Source organism: Gigantopelta aegis, unplaced genomic scaffold, assembly GCF_016097555.1.
Source record: "Gigantopelta aegis isolate Gae_Host unplaced genomic scaffold, Gae_host_genome ctg3051_pilon_pilon:::debris, whole genome shotgun sequence".
Lineage (NCBI taxonomy): Eukaryota > Metazoa > Mollusca > Gastropoda > Neomphalida > Peltospiridae > Gigantopelta > Gigantopelta aegis.
This window is the reverse complement of record NW_024533153.1, coordinates 1-21,639: the sequence shown is the minus strand read 5'-3', so window position 1 is coordinate 21,639 and position 21,639 is coordinate 1. Positions and strand designations below refer to the sequence as shown.

The following is a 21,639-nucleotide window of genomic DNA, read 5'->3' as shown; positions in this document are numbered from 1 at the left end:
AAGATGGATATGAACTGACAACAAATATCTCAAAAAGTTGTGTTAATTGTAAAATGAGTTCCATTAAAAGTGCTCGTGATGCACCTGATTAAAAATTAATGAAGAGTGTGGGAAGTGGGCGGGCTTACCAGGTGTTTTAGCTTCCAATGTTATAGCATTGATAAGCAGTGAGAACAATCTGTTAATATAGATATTGGAGGTCAAAGGTCATCCTTCTTACCTCTGTTTTATAATATGATCTGGTTACAATAAGAGAATGTATTTTAGCAAAACATGTCAAGGGAAGCAAAGATACATCCCCATGTCAACCACACCCCTGGTTCTCTTTACTTGATAAGTGCCACAAAATATAACCAATGGTTTCCCCACTGTGACAACAGCAAAAGTTCGACAAATGTCATCATCTTCATAGCAGACATTCAACCAATTTAACATTGATAACCCCTCAATTTTGACAACTGGATGGATTGTCTTGATTAAACAGGTACACAAATTTCATCTGTGTTTGTTGTGAAATGATTTTCAGTTGATTTCACGTCTCCTTTTGTGTCGGGGGTACAGAGAAGCCATAGAAACAAAACTTTCCCAGCCAGGATGGCTTGCAATATCATCAATATGATAAGAGTTGAGATGAAGTAAAGAGATGACTTGATGACATATTGTATGCCGAACAATCAATGTGCTCTACGCAACAAATGTAATACAGACAGATAGAGTGGTATATTACTGATGTAATCTGAAGGGAAAAGGGTCATCATGTGTGGGTGTGGTCATTTTAGACTAACCTGTTAGATCAGAATTAGATTTAGCAGTACATAATTCAAGAAGAGCTAACACAACATTTGAAGGAATATCAAATTGTGCCATCTGACAAACTGCAGCTGTAAAATATAACATGACAAACTGTCTGTCCATAACATGTATTCTAGTTGTCTATTGATTTATTTATTTAGTTGTTCATCCATTCATTTTTATCTAGCTGTCCATTCATCCATCCATTCATCCATTTATCAAACTACTTACCAGCTAAAGTCCCAGACTCTACACTGGTATATATAGGACCATTAACAATATGTCGACACATCTTCGTTAATGTGGTAATAATCTATAATACAAAAAACAAGTAACTAATATTGACTAGTATTAGCTGCTTAATAACTACCATTAACTATTAATAACTATTATAACAGACCTTGATGGCCAATAGTCGTATGTTACTGTTTTCAGCTTGTACTAACACAAGAAGAGGGAGACCATCTGACCATAGTAATTGAGCTAAACTATCTTGACTAGGAGCATTTGTTAAAAGATTAAAGAGAAGTCGTAGTAATTCTTCAAGCTACATCAGAGAGAGAGAGGAGAGAGAGAGAGAGCGAGAGAGAGAGAGAGAGAGGAGAGACGAGAGAGAATTAGAGAGGAGAGGAGAGAGAGAGAGAGATTATTTCAGATAGCAAAACTAATTATAACTGACCAATGAATTGTCTTGACAATGATGTCATAAAATTTAAAATACTTCCAACATCTTCTTAGTAACTAGGTTCATTAAATACAATTTAATAATACTAATGAGAGCACTAGGAATTATTTGAGTATTCATCTTCACTCAGAGGGACAATGACATCATCAGATAGTCCAAGATGGGTATACCATTACAACTATAATATACTCTCATAACATCCAAGATAAACTGAACACCGAAAAATGTTTATGATAATCAGGTTTGTCAGAAATGAGTGTTGAAATATATTGTAAATGTTCTAATAAAAGAAATATATCATGTGTGTGTGTGTGTGGGTGTGTGTGTGTGTGTGTGTGTGTGTTGTGTGTGTGTGTGTGTGTGGCTGTGTGTGTGTGTGTGTGGTGGTGTGTGTGTGTGTGTGGTGTGTGTGTATTCATTATTAAGTCTTATTTTCCTACCTTTGCGTACATTAACATTAGGTCGACTCCAAATCTTGAAATTCAAACAAATATGGCGTTCAATTCATACAATTTTTCAGTATTATTGTTATCTCTAAATAGCTCTGTAATCCGTTGTATTGCAGGACAAAAATTGCTGAGTCAGCAGACAAGGAGATACCTTGGCAGAAGTATAATAAGTCACTATTTTTAAAATTTTAATACTTTTTGTAAAAGTGCTCCAACGACAGCAGGTCCTTCTCGTAAGAAGAACACTTCTGGTTAGTGAGGCAGCCCATCTAACATGGCTATCAGAAGATGGAGAAATGCAGCAGCTCCTTCTTTCTCTACAAAACAAATAAAATGCCTAGAGTGACACTCCTTAATTACTATTAAATAATGAGCTCAAATTACTGTCCCACACATCATTAGTAACTTTAGATTGATTTTGTCCAATAAATTGTTTCAAAGGATTGTCTACTTGTTCTAGGATTGGAAAAAGGAGCTCCACCCCTCCCAAAGAACTCAACAATCCAATAAAGAAATGGTATCTATGACAACCAGTACATTGTACACATACCTTGACATCCCAAGTGACATATGGTTGTCCTAAGAACAAACCGTTAAGTTTACAATCATTAATAAATTGAGGAGATAAATTGATACAGTGACCATCACGACATGCCTATAATTAAGGGGTGGAGTCAATAAATTAATTATATATTTATATTCATTACCTTAGGATGATAATAGACCAAGACTTTATTAGCTAATTCTGAAGTCTTGTCACAATGAGGTTGAAACAATGATTGTGATTAGGTCCTAGAAGAGATTTAATTATAAGGTGTGGTCATACAAATAGACTCCACCCACCATAATTAAAAAGGACCTGTATGGTAGTAGCAGATAAAGTTTCAGAGAATATACATATTGAGCTCAAGAGACCACTCAGATGACTTCCATTTCCCCACCTTTCTTCTACTTCATAAGAAGGTATTGTACTGACTCAGTTTGAGTCATGGAACGATTAAGAGAATCCTGATCAGTGGTCTGTATCAATAAATGTGTGATCACACCATTAAACCACACCCATTTAATTAACCTGAGTCTGGGTCTTGTTCGTTTTGCAATCCATCTGATGTACTAACAACTGACACAGTTCGTCTCTGCATACTATAATAATTTGACCCAATATAACAATAATTGTACTGTTTCTATAGAAACGAATTGACATCATAATGACATCATACAAAAAACTCACATCAGCAAGACCAGGAGCTTTCATTTCAGATGATCCTGCTCGATTCCCATCAATATAAACAATAACTTCTTTACTCTACTCCATAGTTTCTTTGATAGGAAGATGTACAATACATATACTATGCTATATATTAACAAAAGGAAGAGGGTCACATGACCTGTGATATTATGATGTACAATACATATACTATGCTATATTAACAAAGGAAGAGGTCACATGACCTGTGATATATTGATGTCTTACCCATTCACTTGAACGGAACATGCTTGGTAGACAATATATGCATGAAATTCTTTCTTGGTTGTCGTGGCAACCACAAAGTTCATGTTTTCTGTAAAGAAAGCTTCAAAACCCATACCATTACGAGTATAGAAACTAGAAAGGCAGAAATTATATAAAGTCTACTTGAAATGTTTACTTACCTGTAGAAGCATACGAGACATCTTGGTCTTTCTCCTAGTTCAGGATTAGCTGGGCGACCAAGTGATGATGGAGCATTAAGACAAACACCCAGGCATGAAAAGTAAAATCCCAACCACTATTAGGCCAACTTTGGAGATCAGGAATGGAAATATAAGATCCAGGCTGACGCAGATCAAAAATATACAATGGTGTAACTCCCTCTTAACAATGTGCCATTGTACATAAGGCTTGTGAAGACGATAATAATATAGATGGAAGATGTTTCTTCAGTATTTCTTAAAGCTCGATAATTTGTTTTAATTCAGCTGCAACAATACTGTGAGAACCTAACACCTCAACCAACTGGATTAATTGATCTATATAACGACAGGGTATTCCCCTTTCTTTCATAGGTTTCTTACCTTCAACACGAGAGCTACATAAGTCTGCGACGAACATTGTGATGATGCTAGTACTTCAACAACCACTCTTAATAAACCTACTGAAAAACAATGTTGTCGATTATGTATAGCTGAGGTGCAAAGGTCAAATAATTGAGCCCCTAGCCAGTTACAAAGTTGAGTAGAAAGACTTGGTAACCATCGAATTAACATAGCTATAATAGATGTATTATGGATTGTAATGGTATCTTCTTGAGGAGATAAATAATTGTCTTCAATAGCCTAGAGAACAAGAAAACAGATAAATGACTGGTTAGATAGACAAACAGACAGACAGACCGACAAAACAGACAGACAGATCGACAAACAGACAGACAGACAAAACAGACAGACGACAGACAAACAGATAGACAAACAGACAGACAAACAGACAGGACAGACAAACAGACCGACAAACAGACAGACAGACAAACAAACAGACAGACAGACAAAACAGACAGACAGACGACAAACAAACAGATAGACAGAAAATTGTAATTCTTACAATGTTAAGAGCTTCTACAAGTATTTCTTTAGTGGGTGTGGCTACAGCAGTGAGAAGTTTTCTTAGTCGATCATAACTACTCGTTGTTCAAAGGCATCTTGTGATGAAGGACTCCGATATGTAAGATAGCCCATATGCTTTTAATACACTACCAGGATAGTCTAACTCCCAAGTCTTGTGACTAAATAATATAACCAATCAAACCAGTATAGTGAAACTAGTATTACAAGTTTTTAAACCTTTTTGGCACTTTCTTTTAAAGTATTCAAAACTTCTGCAACTTTTTTCCATGACAGCAATATTCACTAATTTATCTATGATATTAATAATATAAAAACAGATAATAATATTTATAATAGACCACACCTTAATTCCTCAGTATCAGTTGGTGGATTACATAACAAAGAAAAAGCCATCTAAAAAAAATAAAATACCACTGTAAACTCCTCCCATTTTCTCACCCATTTACCTAATATACTAATTACTAGTTCGGATGTGGTGAATAAGATTATCATCTTTTAAATCTGTAAACAAAATAATATTAAGGAGGTGCATCAGTGGGTGTGGCTTACCGAGGTGAAAACACATTGAAAAGGATAGAAACTAACACTCGAACATCCATATTAGTAAGAAGCTATAGGAAAACCTTGATAATGGCACAATTAATAAAAACTGCTTACCTCCTTCTGGTACCCAACAGTGTATTACATGAATCATTCGTATAGCTACCCTTAATGTCAATACTGAAGTGGAGAACAATTCTCCCTTGGCTCCAAGAGAGAACACAATAGAGTATCTGATATAACCATAGCTGCTAGCTGTGAATTAGACTACAAGCACAATATAATACAATATAATAATACAATATAATTATAATATAATACAATATAATACAATATAATACAATATATAATAAATCCAATATAAATACAATATAATACAATATAATACAATATAATATAATACAATATAATAATAATACAATGTTATTATTGTTACTTAGATCCTGATAGAATTGAACCAAGAAAATGTAGAACCTCTAACAACAAAGTATGGAACTCTGTCTCAAAACGACTCCCCCAAAACTGTAGCTAAATCATTACATGATTCTAAAGAGAGACACAAATAAATTGAATTTTTATTAAAAGGACATCTCTTACCATTCAATATTTTTTAGTATATCTTGAGTCACTGCAACTGGGTCTCCCGAGGGTACTGTCCATTAATGGCTGGTTCCTAATGTGGAAATAAGGATTATGAGCATGTGAGCAACATAGAGGGAGACACATACATTGAAATAGTTGCTAGCCAATTGGTCGAGGATCAACAAGGACATGAAGAACAGCCATACAATTTCCCATAGTTTCTAATAACAACCTAATAAAAAATATAATAATAATAATAATGAGTTACTACATAAACTAATCACTTTAATGAATTGTATTAATACTTAGTATACCTTATTAATGATATAAAATGATATATCCAGACTTACTATAACATTATACATTACATGTACTATACATGTACTTACGTAATATTCTCTTCAGAGATCACAGTGTATTTTATATAAACAATTAGTAAAATTACATAAGTTTGAATGAGCAATCATTAACTTAATAGTACAGCTGTCAGACAAGAATGACAAACATATCACTTGTTATACCCAAATACACGAGGTGTGATAAAATGGGAACATTTTCATGACAACTATACAATATAGAAAATAAAAACATAAACATTAATTCATACCATGCTAGCTGCATAATGCAGATGTTATTACTGGACAAACTGACGAAGGGGACTCTACCCTTTGATCACCTCCTTGTCCTCTTCTTCCTCCAAAATACCTGTTGATTCGCCTGTTGGTTTAGTTGTGTATTTAAATGTATGGCTAAAATCTTCTAGTGCCGATAAAACTCCATTAGGTTTTGCTGAAGTAACATTCTAGCCCGTTTCTTCAAAATCTATTAGTGGGTGTGGTCCTAATGTATGTTATAGTTATTAATGTTTTATATTACGCTAAACTTGGAAGTAGGTGTGGCTCCAATCGAAATCGAATATTTTGTGATGTAGATGGGAGGATTCTAACCCACACTTCCACGTATTGGTATAGATTATCAAATGCCAAGCTATATCAAGGTAATAATGGACAATGCAAAGTAATACTACAAACTGACCACATCCTCTCCTCTTTGTTTGCAGGCTCTGTATGTCTGCCATATCATGTTAGGATCAGCCAATGCTCCTTGGAGTGTCTAATAAGGCAAAAAATAACAAGAAATATATATTAGATAATTTATACCTTCTTCTGCTTTGTTTGTACTCATCACGACTTTGTCTATATGATGACTGGAGAGACACACCTACCCTCTAAGTAGATATATTATACGGACGTAAACGGAAACATTCTGAAATTGTACAAGAATGCCAATACGAGTTAACTTTCCGTATAACTTCTTACATTTAAAATTTTGAATTTCCTAATTAAAATTTGTAAATCTATCGTCACGTGGACAAAGGAGAAGATGGAAGGGCCAGCTACCAAGCTCTTTCAGAGAAAGCTGTATTCTTGGTTATCTTCAAGACGTGGTTTGCCACTTTGTATAATAGGTTTACTGGTACTAGCTATCTGCTTTTCAATTTGGAGAGTGAGCATCATTGAATTAGCCACACCCATTTACTACAATCATTACAGATACTATTGGAATGGAGTAAGGAGAGATATTCTGCACAATTCAGTATATATCATGACAACATAGGAGGACGATCATTTGAAAAATAGTGAGGTCTTATTTGAATTATAAACATTAACTTATTATGTTATTAGTTTAACACCTGATCTACCATTGATATTGTATACACATGGGTTAATGGGTCAGACCCACGTCTTTGGCACAAATTAAAGAGCTACGTCATAAAATGACTTGAGGAACAAGGTGCACATAATTAATTAATTAATTAATAATTATAAGGATATATCAATTAATAGGAAAAAAGAGGCTAAAAATACAGTTAATGACAGTTCTATGAAGTAGTTATGAAAATAATTGTTAATAGGATTATAAATAATATTGTACTTAGTGATTTACCAGCTGTTGAATCATGTCCTTTTAAAATAAAAAATTGTGTCCCTTGGAAATGTCCGTGTTATAGACGCGTCTAATCTCTCTCTTTTCTCTCTCCACTTATTTCATCAACTTTTTCCTATCACACACACATAAAAGAATTACTTTATTTTAATTTAACTGGTCATAATCTTCATCCTGGATATGGTGTCCGAATATGGAAACTGAAATCAAGGGGTAACAATAATAGAATTAGTAAAGAAAGTTTTTACATGTTCTCGTAGTTTCTACATATCTTAGATCCTTCACTAATTACATCAAACCACAGGGACTTAATGTCTCTTAACAAGGGGTTCTTAGTAGTGTCCCCAAGTGTATATGAACCTTTGACCTATATGTATTTTAATTAGACCTTCATGGTAGTCTTGTGGGGAGTGTTCCCACTTCTCAATTTATAATGATTACATTCTCCTCGTCTATTACCTGGAGATACAGAGGTCCATCGGTTGCTAATGGAGACACTCAAAGATCTGGACGTCAGGTCATATATCGAGGTAATAGATGAGGGGGTGGAGTTAGAATATAATAATATTATTATTACAGTAGAATTAGTTAATCGGAGTGGGGTGTGGCTCAAGTACGAGATGGTAATTGGGATAGAGTATGGTCTAAAAATACAACATTTCGTAATCGCTCGTTTAACCTTTCATAAAACATATGCTATATGGATGCCATTTGAAATTAGGCAAAGATGTTAGTGAGTAAGATGTATGTTATTATTTAGCAGTTTGCTATTTTTAGAAAATAGTGACAAAAAAAGGTAGTGATGGTCATATCTCAGAATAGATTTCAAGATAATGAGGTAGTTTCATTACAATTATATAACATTATTATTGTTTAATTACAGGAGTTACGTTATTCATTACGATCAGTTGAGCGTTATGCTCCTTGGGTACGTCATATTACATAGGTTACCAATGGCCAAATACCTCACTGGATCAATCTAGATAACCCACGTATCTCCATAGTAACCATCATGTATGTATAACCTTTTAATATAGTAGTAATTATTAGTTTTTTTTAAGGATATCTTTTTGAACAAGTCCCATCTGCCATTCATTCAAGTTCACCATCTATGGAGTCACACTTACATAGAATACCAGGGCTAAGCAAGTAAGGTTTGGTCATTTAAATGGAACCTCCTTGTATAAGGGGTCCAGTCCTCTGTAAACAAGGCCTTTAATTTGGGTCTATTGAATGTTATTCCTCTAATAACACAGGTGGTTCCTCTATCTAAATGAGGATGTCATGTTGGTAGGAGGTGTGGCCACATGATTTTTTTCACTCCTGATGGAGGGCAAAAAAGTATGTCACCAATTAAACTATATTATATATAATGGGTGTGTGTTTATCATTACAGATATATTTAAGTTGGGCAGTGCCTAATTGTGCCGAGGGTTGTCCCTCCAACTGGATCAATGAAAATATTGTGATAAAGCATGCAATGTATCAGCATGTGATTGGGATGGAGATGATTGTATCAATGCTACAAGACCTGGGCCAGTTGGAGGGGGGTGGTGGACAGATTTTGGTCTCATACTCAATCTTACAGTCTAGATTATTGCAGTACTGGTAGGTGTATGTGGTATTGGAATGAATCTTAGTGATATGGTATTGGATGAGTCTCTATCCATTATTTTCCAGGTTGTCTTAATACTTGGGTTGGTGATCGTTATTGCGACAGTGCGTGCAACATGTTGCTAGTTTGGTTACGATGGCGGAGATTGTGGCACTGATAATTTTCATGAAATATATCGTATTACCATAACAACCAGTACTCCTCCAAAATTCCTCATTTACCATCCCACTTGGTAAGACTGCCTCCTCATAAGCGCTATTAAATCATTACTTGTATCCTCTTAGAGACGGTAGCCATGTTTTTCAATCTTTCTAATATTTTTACACAACCAGACAATCTCTTCAGCTGTTCGTTCTTCCCACCTATTATCAGAACAGCCATTGTTTCACAAAGACACAAAACCTCTTTCTATCACATTCTCCAAAATACAACACTTCACTCGCCCACTTTATAATAAAGGAAAATCAGGAGAAAAGGTAGGGAGGGCTAAACTATATTAAATATGACCACACCCCATTTGTCACAATTCAGGTCCAATTTTCAGTCATAGCAGACACTGTCACAAGAAACAACATCTCTCTGCTCATTTAGCTAAGATGCAATTGATGGGTGGAGTTTCCCAGACTTACAATGACTCTTCTCAACAAAAGGTCAGACCCTTATTAGTAAATTTAATAAGGGGTCTAACTATATATAACAGTTTCTAGATACAATAGCACTGAAAGTACAAGATGTCGATAAAACTATTTCATACTGGGTCAATGAAAAGTAAATATTATAAAATATTATATGTCATTTCTCTCTCTCTTTCTTTAGACAACATTGTTTCATCTGTAACTCCTGTTATTTCATTTGTCAATTACACTTTATCTAACATATCCATTCTACCGTTGCCAATAGCAACAAAATTAAAACAATACATACAAGAATTTAAAGATGGTGAACTAACTCAAAAAGGATTCCTTAAAAAGCAAGCTCTACTGTTAGACACCTATGCTCGTTTACCAGGTGTAAGGAGAAACAAAGGTCATATTGGTGGCACTAAAAATAGCAGTGTTACTAAAAATAGTAACACAGACCACTGATTCTCCTTATGTAGAAATCTCCCACAAAGGAACTCGTCATCTCATGACAACAGACAACTTCCCCTCTAGCAGGTTGCCATGGGAACGGTTATAACATCTTTCCAAACATGCCATCAGATATCTACCAGATAACCAATAGAATTGGGCGTAAGTTAATGGACACCTTCGCTGACTCTCTTCGTCCATGTGAACATGCTTTATACGCGAGCCTATGGTCACAAGAGTCGTAAAGTCCCTGCCCACATGCCTCATATGGATTAATAAAGAAATAATGGAAGAATTACAACAAAAAGTATGTGGGGTGGTCACATAGTTAAATATCTCTGCCCATTTGTTTCAGATATAAAGATGAGTTTGAACAAGAATAATCATCACAAGTTACGAAGTGTTGATGATATGCAATTGCTTTATCATAGTTTATTAACATAATTGAAGAAAAGGAAACATTAAGTCTTCATGATATATTTAAAAAACTAGACACTGACAAGTCAGGGTAAGTGATAAATCGAACAGTATAGAGATATGAACTCTTTCTGTAGTATTTTGTCAGGTTAGAGAGTTGCGAACATTGTTAGTAAAAACTGTTGATCTACCTTTAACAGCTGGTAAAAATTGATGATTTTGAGAAAATGTTAAGACATTGTAGTAATTTGTATAATACATCAAGCCTTCTGTGGATCCTATTGAGTTTGAAACTCATTACGATCCAGATCTGGTACGTGACATAGGTCTGAGTCTTAAATGTATTAGTTTGAGTCCATGATTTATCTTTTATTTTATAGCTCTTAGTTACTGAAGACTTCATGCAAAACTGTTCAGAGTTGATGATGAAAAAATTAATAAAGCTTACAGTTCTAAAAATAAGTACAGGTTAATTAATATAGTTATAATAATTTGGTGTTTATTGATTGGAGTACATTAATATAAATGGTTATAACTATTCCTATCCAGTTATCAGGAAAATAGTGAAGATCAAATTCAATTCAAAATGTTAGTTGATAATAGCTCTAAGGTAAATTAAAACTAAAACAGATTTAACTAGTTTGATTATTTCCAAAGGTCTTGACTAAACTAGATGAAGTACGTAAAGATCAACGCAAGTTATCTGTCTCAATGACAACATGGATCATAATAAAGAAGATACAAAACTGTCACAGTTATTGTTACAAGATTTTTATGAGTCCCTCTTCCTCTGCCTTCTCAATTTGAACTGCCATCAAAATCTTCGTAACAGGTTCTTATTTGTTGAAGTCTTAATGAAATGGTAATGAGATAGCCCTATTATTATGTGGAGATATTATGTTAATTAGGCTCCATACAAGATGGAAGATGCAGCTGATACTTCAATGTATATTTTTGTGCTCTTGTTGTAATGTGTTTAGTGTCTCTTTTTTATGGAAAAGTGGGTGTGGTTTCTTTTTTTATCACTAATGGTTACATTCGAGTGTAGATTATTCAATGGAAAAGACGATTTCTAAGATTATTGTTTCTTGTTTCTATGGTGACAGAAACAGACGGACGTCATCTGTATGATTATTTATTTTATTATAAAGTTTATTTACACCATAATTTTTAGCGCCGAATAAATTAATTTAACTCTTTGTCAACAGGATATCATGACAATAAAAGGTATAATATATGTGATATAAGTCAAATTATAAACTAACAAACTATATATACAAAATCATACACAAATGCCCATTTCTGTGTAGTATGAGAGTGAGGATTAGCACACGAGAATGAGACTCAAGAGAAAGAAATATAGACAATAATTATAAAATCCAGAGTTCATGTATGATATAAAACATGTATGTATTGTTAGGAGAAGAAATATAGTTAGTCATCATAAAAATAAACCAGGATAATATGAAATAAGAAGGTCTGTAATTTTCTTTTGTTCTGGTAATTTGCATCATGGCTGATAATGGTCTGCATTAGCAGCTGGTCTCATAAGTGATGGAAGCAAAAACACAAACTGCTAAATTTTACTATCCATACGATTCGACTTTTTATGTTCTTGAACTCTACAGAGAGGGGGGGGCATCCCAGATTGTCATGACAACATTACAAAGCTAGACTTACCCGGTACAAATGTTTCATAAGAAACTTTAGTGTGTTATAATGTGAGGGAGGTAAGCGTGGAGGATAACTCGAATAGTCTTAAGGTTTCCTCGTCGTGGCACATCCTTAAGAAAACATGTTATTAAAACTAGTTATTAAAACTGGTAACACTTACTTGCAGCAATAAAAACTAGGTCATAATATCAAAAGTTATTAATGGAATTGGTAACTCTCGAAAGTACATTTAAAGCTCCGGCAATTGCATGAGGGTATCATATGAGGCCAGATCAGCGTGCATCTCATAGTAACAAAGACAAGGTGTTATAAAATGTCAACTTGAGAGATGTCATATTATTGGTAAACAGAGACATTGTACTTCCTGCTGCTGACACATACAAGATAAGGATACAGTGTGATACATGTGTTAGGAACACATACAAATTTGGAGACTGTACCATAAAAAATTATGCACAAGTCTAAATAACTCCCTCTCTCTTTCTCTCTCTCTGTCCTCTCTCACCTCGATCAAACTGAGTCTTTATTTCTATATTTCCACACTTTTACCCGGTATTCTGTACAGACCATCAATATTCAGACATAATATATTATAATGTTACTATATTTGCAGGTGGGTATAGTATATATATATATATAATAGTTAAGATTATATGTAGCACATACCTCTCTTTTCCAACTCTTCAATACAATCTCTAACAACAATAGGTATTTTGTACTATGCATTTTGACTAGAGTAGTCAGATCAAACACCATATGCTAAAAATAAATAATTATTTAACTTAAAAAATCATTGATGACATCATTGACATGATCAAAGTAAATTAGTCTATATTTGGTAACATCTTAACTAAATATAATTGTCCTAGTATACTAACAATATACTAAAATATACTAATTAATATACTGATGTACACTATTATGACACCAACTATATTAACACTTTTAATGTTGGCACAACAAAACATATTGTTTTTATTATTACCATAATGTCTCTATAGACAAAAGAGCTGACAATAGTATCAAAAGAAACACCCACACAATCTAATTACCTCTCTTCACCAGCTGTTTTGTGGAGTACAATCAGGTGGAGCACAATCTTTGCACTGTTTATGAGCCACATATCCACAATCTAATGCAGGGTAACCATGGTGATTATTGATGAATAAACAATAAATTAAATACAACTAACCTTTGCACTTGTAGCCTTGAGATCTCAAACCCCAAATAAAATACGACAGAAATCACACCAGGGTACATTATAAAAGGTATGAATCTACAAAACAACATGAAAGAACAATGCCGACAGCTGCTGGTGCCAATTATAAATATAATAAATGTTCTATTTGGTAATAACTGTTAAATTATTGTCACTTAATACAATAATTATATCCAATTGTCCATCTTTACACAACAGTCTGTCCATCTATAATTTCTAATCCATTACACAGCATAGCACAGCACAGCACAGCACAAATTCACTCCATACATTATTATATTACATAATATTCTAATATATATATATTATATTATATAATACTACAACATATATACACTATATTACATAATACCATATGAAATCAAAAAAGTTATAGACCAATGTCAGTTAAATACAGTCATCACACATGCCATATATAGATATGGTATATATAATACAGATAATATAAATTAAACTACCATATATAATACAATATTGTTCATATGACATATACATGCAATATAAAATAAAACTGTATACCTTGAAATTGTGAGGTTTTCATATGTGATAATTATAAAGTGAACTATCCTGTCTAGAAGATGCTTCTTTGTCCTAGAAAGAGAGAGTGTATGTGTTATTAATAGCACCTTGACCTCTCCAGGAAATAAATATATTTAAATGTCACATATCACTAAAGATAATGTATATTTAGATATCAACAAAGAAGCTAAGTATGTCATGTCCTTCTCTCTCTATTAATTACTTACATTTACAGCTATTGATGTGTTAATGTAATTTTGATGTAAAGGTCTTCAGAAATTGTCGAAATCCTACATTATCTGAATTACTTCTTAAGCCTGTAGGATTCCTAAAAAGTGAAACAAAGTAATAAGATAATAACAGTTATTTTTAGAGAAACCAGATAGCTACAAAATGTGGCTAGAAGTGGCTGTTTACTGGCTGGCAAACTAAGTGAAGGCTAGACTTTGTTGCTTTCAACATGGTAGCTGGGGAGGGACTTCCATTTCTTTAGAGATCACTTTGACTACCCAATGAGTATATGACCTTTCTATTCATCATTCCTAATACAGTTCAGTACCTTGGTGGTAAGGGAGGAGGATGATCTCTCTCTTTTCTTCTGTAATGGACTGACGTTTTGTCTCTTGTGCATTTCTCAAATATTCTTCAACATTATTATCTTCCATATATAATGTAATCAGTCCGTCTGCTACAAGATCTTCATATAGGTCAAATGTGGGCTCTCCTTAAATAAGAGAAAAAAGTATTCTATTTTTTCTAAAACACACTTACCAACAAAATGTTCACCATCTTCATAATGCAGTCGATAATGACGTACATTACCCACCAAACCTGCACACAAAACCAGTCAAACAGGTATTGCAACCTTTTAAATGACTCACATAAAAGAGAGACTATAGGTTCCAGATTGACTAAGTCCTTTGCGTACAAGATAACTTCCTTCTACTTTACCTAAAAGTCGAGCAGTTTCTCTCTAGTAATTGCACCATGATACCTAGAATAGTAGAATGCAGAGTACTTTAGATATAGTGAGAAATATGTGAGTATTTTAATAAAATTATGAGTTAGGAGCAAAAAACAGTAACATACTCATCACTGTAGAATGGTGGACGGTCGGGCACCTAAATAAAATAAATACTTAATAAGAAGATCTATTATTTGCTTACATATCTGAGACAAACTATCTTCTTTGGTCTAGGCGCTTGTTGTTGTAATTGATACACTGGGTAAAACAAAACACATGTACGCATACGTTTTATTATTGCTGAGTTATAAGCTTACAATATGGATCCCAATACTCGGCGATATCATCTCCTTCGCTGTGATACGAGGCTTCGCTGTCGCTATCCTCGATGTCTTCATAGTCAGAATCATCTTTATAGTAGCCACTATGAGTAGGAGGAAAAGAACCTGCTTTTCTTTTGTTGCACTTGTGCTTGTAGGATGGACTCGAGCCATCGCCATAGCTGACATGATCAAACTAGTAATGTTGCAATAAACTGCGAACTTCTTCACAATGAATAACAATACAATTTGCACGAATAACAACATTTATTAAAATTCATTGACAATAAATAATAAGGTTAATGAGTGAGTTTACGGAGATATACAGAGGAGAACAATGAAGCACTGTATTTGGTAACAAGTTCATTATTAACAATACACTATATTTTATTCATTTCTCTAGTATGGTCTCCGATTTCTTCTATCCCAAGACAGGAGGAGTTGAGAACCATATATATCAACTTTCTCAGCAGCTATTCTACGTGGACATAAGGTGTGTGTGTCATGTAATTACAAAATATTATCGGACTCACCCAGGTGTAGTCATTACTCATCACTATGGTAACCGAGTGACCATTCGATACTTATCAAATTACTTAAAGGGTATACATTAACAATTTTTAATTGTTTGTAATTAATAATGTCACAATCATTCCAATAGTACTCATCATGACATTAATATAATGATATATATATATAATATAATATAAATATATATATATATATTATTATATATATATATTTATATATATATATAATATCTATATATATCATCTTTAGATATGTGTGTGTGTTGTGTGTGTGTGTGTGTGTGTGTGTGTATGTATGTATGTATGGATAATTATTTCGTATATTACTTACCATTTCCCTGTGTCTACTTGGAAGGAACCTTTCCTCTTCTATAGTACTTTGCCGTTAATTGAGATATCTTTAACGCGAGAGGGGTCACCCTCGTTCATGCACATGGGGTAAAGCTAAAAGCGAGTGTGGTCTACAAGGCGAAGAGTAAATGTTTCTGTTTATGGTTTATGTTTTATACATTTTATGAATTAATCATGTTAAATTTGGCAAACACACCATAGATCAATATTGACATTCCTCCCCCACAGGCTTACAGTGGTCTGGGTGCTGATAGTGTGTTAAGTGGTAGTATCATGGATCTCCCAACCTGTCTTCACTGACCACTCCCTTTTGGTTTTTGCAGATGTCAGTTCTATTCTGACTAACAAACTCTTTGAGTTTTTTTCTTCTGATAATTGATCACACGATCTGTGTATCATATACCAGGTACATCACAGATAGACCAATACACAGTCATGATATGTACTCCATTGTGTAAATAAAGAAACTTACTATATACTATAGAGTTGGCGTTATATCACTATGTAAAGAGTCCTTCTTCATTAACAGTTATGATAATCCTACTGACCATGTACTAACTAATTAGTAATCTGTCTATCATCATTAACACCTCTATTTAAATCATTATCAATTTAATAGTTACTATTATCTCCATTGTCATTTCTCAGTAAAGAAAATACTATACTTAGAGAAAACTAGCTCCCAGTCTAGTCTATGTTCATACCTAATGCTGTTGATGGTCATAATTTTATTCTGATCCTAGTAAAAAGAAATCCTCATAGGAGTAAGGCAGATGTTTATCTATTGTTTATCTTATCTTGATCTTAGTTACCATAGTGATTGTAGTAGATTAGTTTATCGTAAAGGAACAGACCTTTTAGCCGCTATTATACCTAAATTTGTCAAAGACACACTGATGTGATTTTTAATTGGTGAGTCTTACAAAATGCATTTTATTTTAACTCTCTTTCTCTGCACGTGATCAGGTGGTGATGGACCAAAACGTGTTTACTTGAGGACAGTTAGAGAGAAAACTGGCTTACAAGATCGTGTCACACTCTCAGATGGAATGATTCCTCATTCCAATGGGTCCGCAATGTACGAGCATATTCAAACCACACCCTTTATATGTTATTCCTATAGTTTTAGTACAAGGTGATATATTTCTTAATACTTCCATTCTGAAGCATTTTGTATAGCGATAGTGGAAGCAGCATGTGTGGGTAAGTAGTATGTTAACAACATAACATAGAATGTTGTAGTCTTCAAGTAGTCAGTACAAATGTGGGCGGAGTACCAGAAGTAACTACCATCAGATTTAATTCATTTAGCAGAACCTAATGTCTCCGGTATTGTCAATTACTTGAAGGTGGAGGGAGGGGTGTGGGTCCTCTTCATTCTATAGATTACAGAGTGTCTAGAGATGGCTATTAAGGCACATAGAGAAGGTAAAGTTATGTGTCCTCAGAGAAGCACGAGAGAGAGGACATTGTATACATGGGCTAACGTAGCAGCGAGAGACAGAGAAAGTATGTGACACTAGTATATTGTAGGATATTATTAGGATATTAGGGGAAATCTACAAATGTGTCAACTCCCAAAATGTCAAGCTGTGCCTATTCTATGTTAATGGTTAGTCAGCCCGATGTGTACAAGATGAAAGATCTTATATTATATACAGAAAATTATAATGATATGATTGTGATATGCTATTTGTAAATGAATATATATTATACAAGAGATAAAGGACTTTTAGTAGACAGAGTTTAAATAATAAGTTATTACATTCTTTATAATAACTAAGAATGGGAACCAATTTGTTCCTTTTGAGTAATTGGCTAAATAATATATATATATATATATATATTTCATGTTTCATTAAAAGGTTTAGAGGTTGGTAAGCAGTAACTACAATTAATATGAATTAGTAACATTACTAGATTCTAATCTAACCAGATTGTAGAAACATTGGAGTACACGGATATATTGTACTCAGTTAAATGAGGAACCAAGTTTGGTAAGCCAAAACTCTTAGTTCACAAAAAAAAAACACGTTGTGATATTTTGACACATTAGGAGGTGACATTTTGGGAATTGAAGACATGCTGGTACTAATTTTATTATTGGTGTATTATTGGCCTGTATTATTAGTATACTATTAGTATTATAATTGGTGTTATTAGTATACTATTAGTATATTATTGGTGTGTTTATTAGTATACTATTCGTATATTTATTGTGTGTGTTTAGTAACTATTATATATTATTGTGTATTATTAGTATACTATTTGTATATATTATATACTGTTACTTTACTAGATTTATGACAGAGTTACTCAAAGACCTCACAGATCAATAGCAGATAGACTGAAAAGGTTAAAATATTTTAATTAAAATACTTGAAATTGTCTGTGTTCCTCAGATATTACTCTCGCAGTCCCACCTGTTGTGGGTGTGGTTTTAGTCATTGCTATAGTAGTAATTTGCTTTGCACCATATCATAATGGAATGGTGGAGACCAGTCATGTGAGTAGTTATAAACTAGTTATTAAATATTAATTTATTTATGGTTTTATAGCTTATTGACAGAGTAGTATTTAAAAACATTAAAAATAACATGGATAATAAAATATAAAATATTTTGAATAATTATTATGATAAAATATTTTCAATTGTCACTTTTAAAAAAGTTTTCTTCCAATCCCAAAAAAATCAAGATAGCGTTTTTCTCTATCTTTGCCTCTCTCTCTTCCTTGGACAATTTTTCCATTGCTATAGTTTGGGTTTCCGTGGTAATGGTTTCCCATATTGTATTGTTTTAAATGCCTCCCAGAAGTAAAGAGATGCTAAAATATCAGCTAAATCATTTGGAGTAAGTTGTTTAGATTTGATTGATTTCTCTTCAATAAATTCTTCACGTTGCATTCTCTTAATAAATTCTTTCACTTTTCCTCCTTCACACTCCCAATTAGCACCTCCTCCTCTGTCCAGGGACGTGGGATATAGATAGATGCCCCCCCCACAAAATGGGTTACCATAATTGACAAAACAATTCATTGATGATGGGAGTGGCAATCATTAATTCTATTATAACTTCTAGGTCCCATTGCCTCACGAATTGCCAACCCCCTTTCAAGTCTGTGCGACTCTCCGTCGCTCGACAAAAACTTCTCAAAGTCTCCACTTTGTTCTACTCTCTAAATATCTCAGGCATGGAGTATGTCCCGTAATTAGTGCCCTAAATCTATTGGTAATTGACCCTGTTGTTTCTACATAAACATTAGCACCTCTACAGGATAACACAAAGTTAGGCCTAACAATGTCAGATTCAGATTACCATTCATAGACATTGATGAATAATGCTCCAGCCTTGGTTGTCAGTAACATTAGGCATTAGCTCCATATTGTATAGTACGATTAGCAAATGTTATATAAAAAGATCTAGTTTGCCTGCAGAAGAAAACAGAATATGAAAAATTCAAGTGTGTTTCCTAGAATATTACTTAATATATACTTGTTTCATCAAAAGGTTGGTACGATTTTACAACCGAGAGCACAATGGTCTAAAAGAGTTCGACCACTATTATCTCTATGATTTAAATCAGCTTTTTCTTGTCTCCAGTAATCTCTTGAATCAGTCACATTGACATCATGACTAACACATTACATTTAACAGATCGTACCACGTTTGAACAGGAGTCGAATCAGCCATTTCTTTTTGTGGTATCAAGACAGTCCTTGTTTCTTATGTAAGTACAATCTTGCCATGTCATCGTATCAGCATGAGCAGTATCTTGTTGCTAATGAATAGCTACCAGCCACACCTCCAACTTATTTCGCCATCATTGACTATTGAGCATGCTCAGTCTTTTTAACTCCTAGCAGACGAGAAGGTGCAGCATGGTAAGTAAATTACATTCAACATCTCTTATAATCCTCATGATAGCCATATCTTCCACTCACTATAATTTCATACAAAGAGATTCATTACACATATTGTCGTTATGTTGTGTAGGGAGTAGATATAGACCCTAGACATCAGAGAAAAAGTGTGTAGGAGGGGACTAAAGTCCTAACGATGTCTCCTCAGACTGATGGTTAAGGGTAACACTAATTAATATAATAAGAATAGTACTGATTTGTTATTTCTGTAACACACTTCCTAGACTTGTTTGTAAATGAATATTTACTGTACAATATTTAGTTGTATAGGTTCCCTGTACAGAGTACCAGTCTCCATTTAATAGAGTTGTATTAAAGAGGTGGTATATTAGGCAAGACTAACGACCCCCTCTCTCTTTTATCTCGTCTGGTAAGTTCTCTCGTGATCAAATTTATACATGTGTTGACGGTTAGGGTGAAACAGATGAACAGACCAGATCGTACTGATAAAACGGCTGTAGAGTTGGTACACTAACTAATGATCACAGACAATGGCAAGGTACCCAATGAATGTATGTGCTTGAGGATTAACAGAACGTGCTCGAGCACGTATTGTAAAATCTGGTGGTAAAGTAATGACATTTGATCAGTTAGCTTTAAAAGCACCAAAGGCCAAAAATACTATCTATTACAAGGTCTGTACATGTAATATATGTTAAATATACATGTTCATCTTTATGTTAGGTCCTAGAGGGCTCGCGAAGCTGTGAAACACTTTGGTTTTAGCACCAGGTGTTCCTCACATTCATACCAAACTTATGTCAGATCCCAAAGGACGGAAGTTTGAACGATCTCGTGGCAGACGCAGAAATAAGGGCTATAAAGCCTAGTAGTGTGGTTTAATAATTGACCCACAAAATTTATGCAACTGACTTATAAAACATTATTTGAAGCCACTAATAAGTCATTTGATGAAATAGTAAATTATATTAAGAGTGCACTTGAAGGTTCCCTAGTCAATGCCAGCTGTAAGAGAGAAATCTTTCCCAGCTGCCACATTCCTAGACAAATTCAACGGGGAGGTCCATATTATAGGACATTTGTTATTTAGTGTCCAATTGAAAGTCCTTGATTCTGTGTGTATTCTCTTTATGTAGAACTCTTCAATTGATGAAGTAATCTAACAATGTTGTGTGGATGCTATAAACAAACTATATGAGAGAGAGAGAGCAAGAGGAGACTTCATGTCACAATGTTGTCATTACTTGACAATCATCTTCTAATTACGTAATGGCAGATTTAATCAATAAAACTGTCAACCAATATCTTAGAAGGACATTATCAGGTCCAGAATGTCATACCAATCTCAAAATGCAAAATTCGAAATACCATGCCAAAAGTCAACTACCATATTTAATTGGGAAATCAGTTGATTAACAAATTCCATTGTATAAATAATACAAATAAGAAAGTTGACATTTTGAGAAATCAATTTTATAAAG

The 21,639-nt window shown here is 33.9% G+C and overlaps 1 pseudogene; it reads left to right on the top strand.

Moving 5' to 3' along the window:
- The window catches only part of LOC121391878, a 45,063-nt pseudogene extending 27,459 nt beyond the window's left edge, over window positions 1–17,604 (top strand).
- Window positions 17,605–21,639: the final 4,035 nt, after the last annotated feature.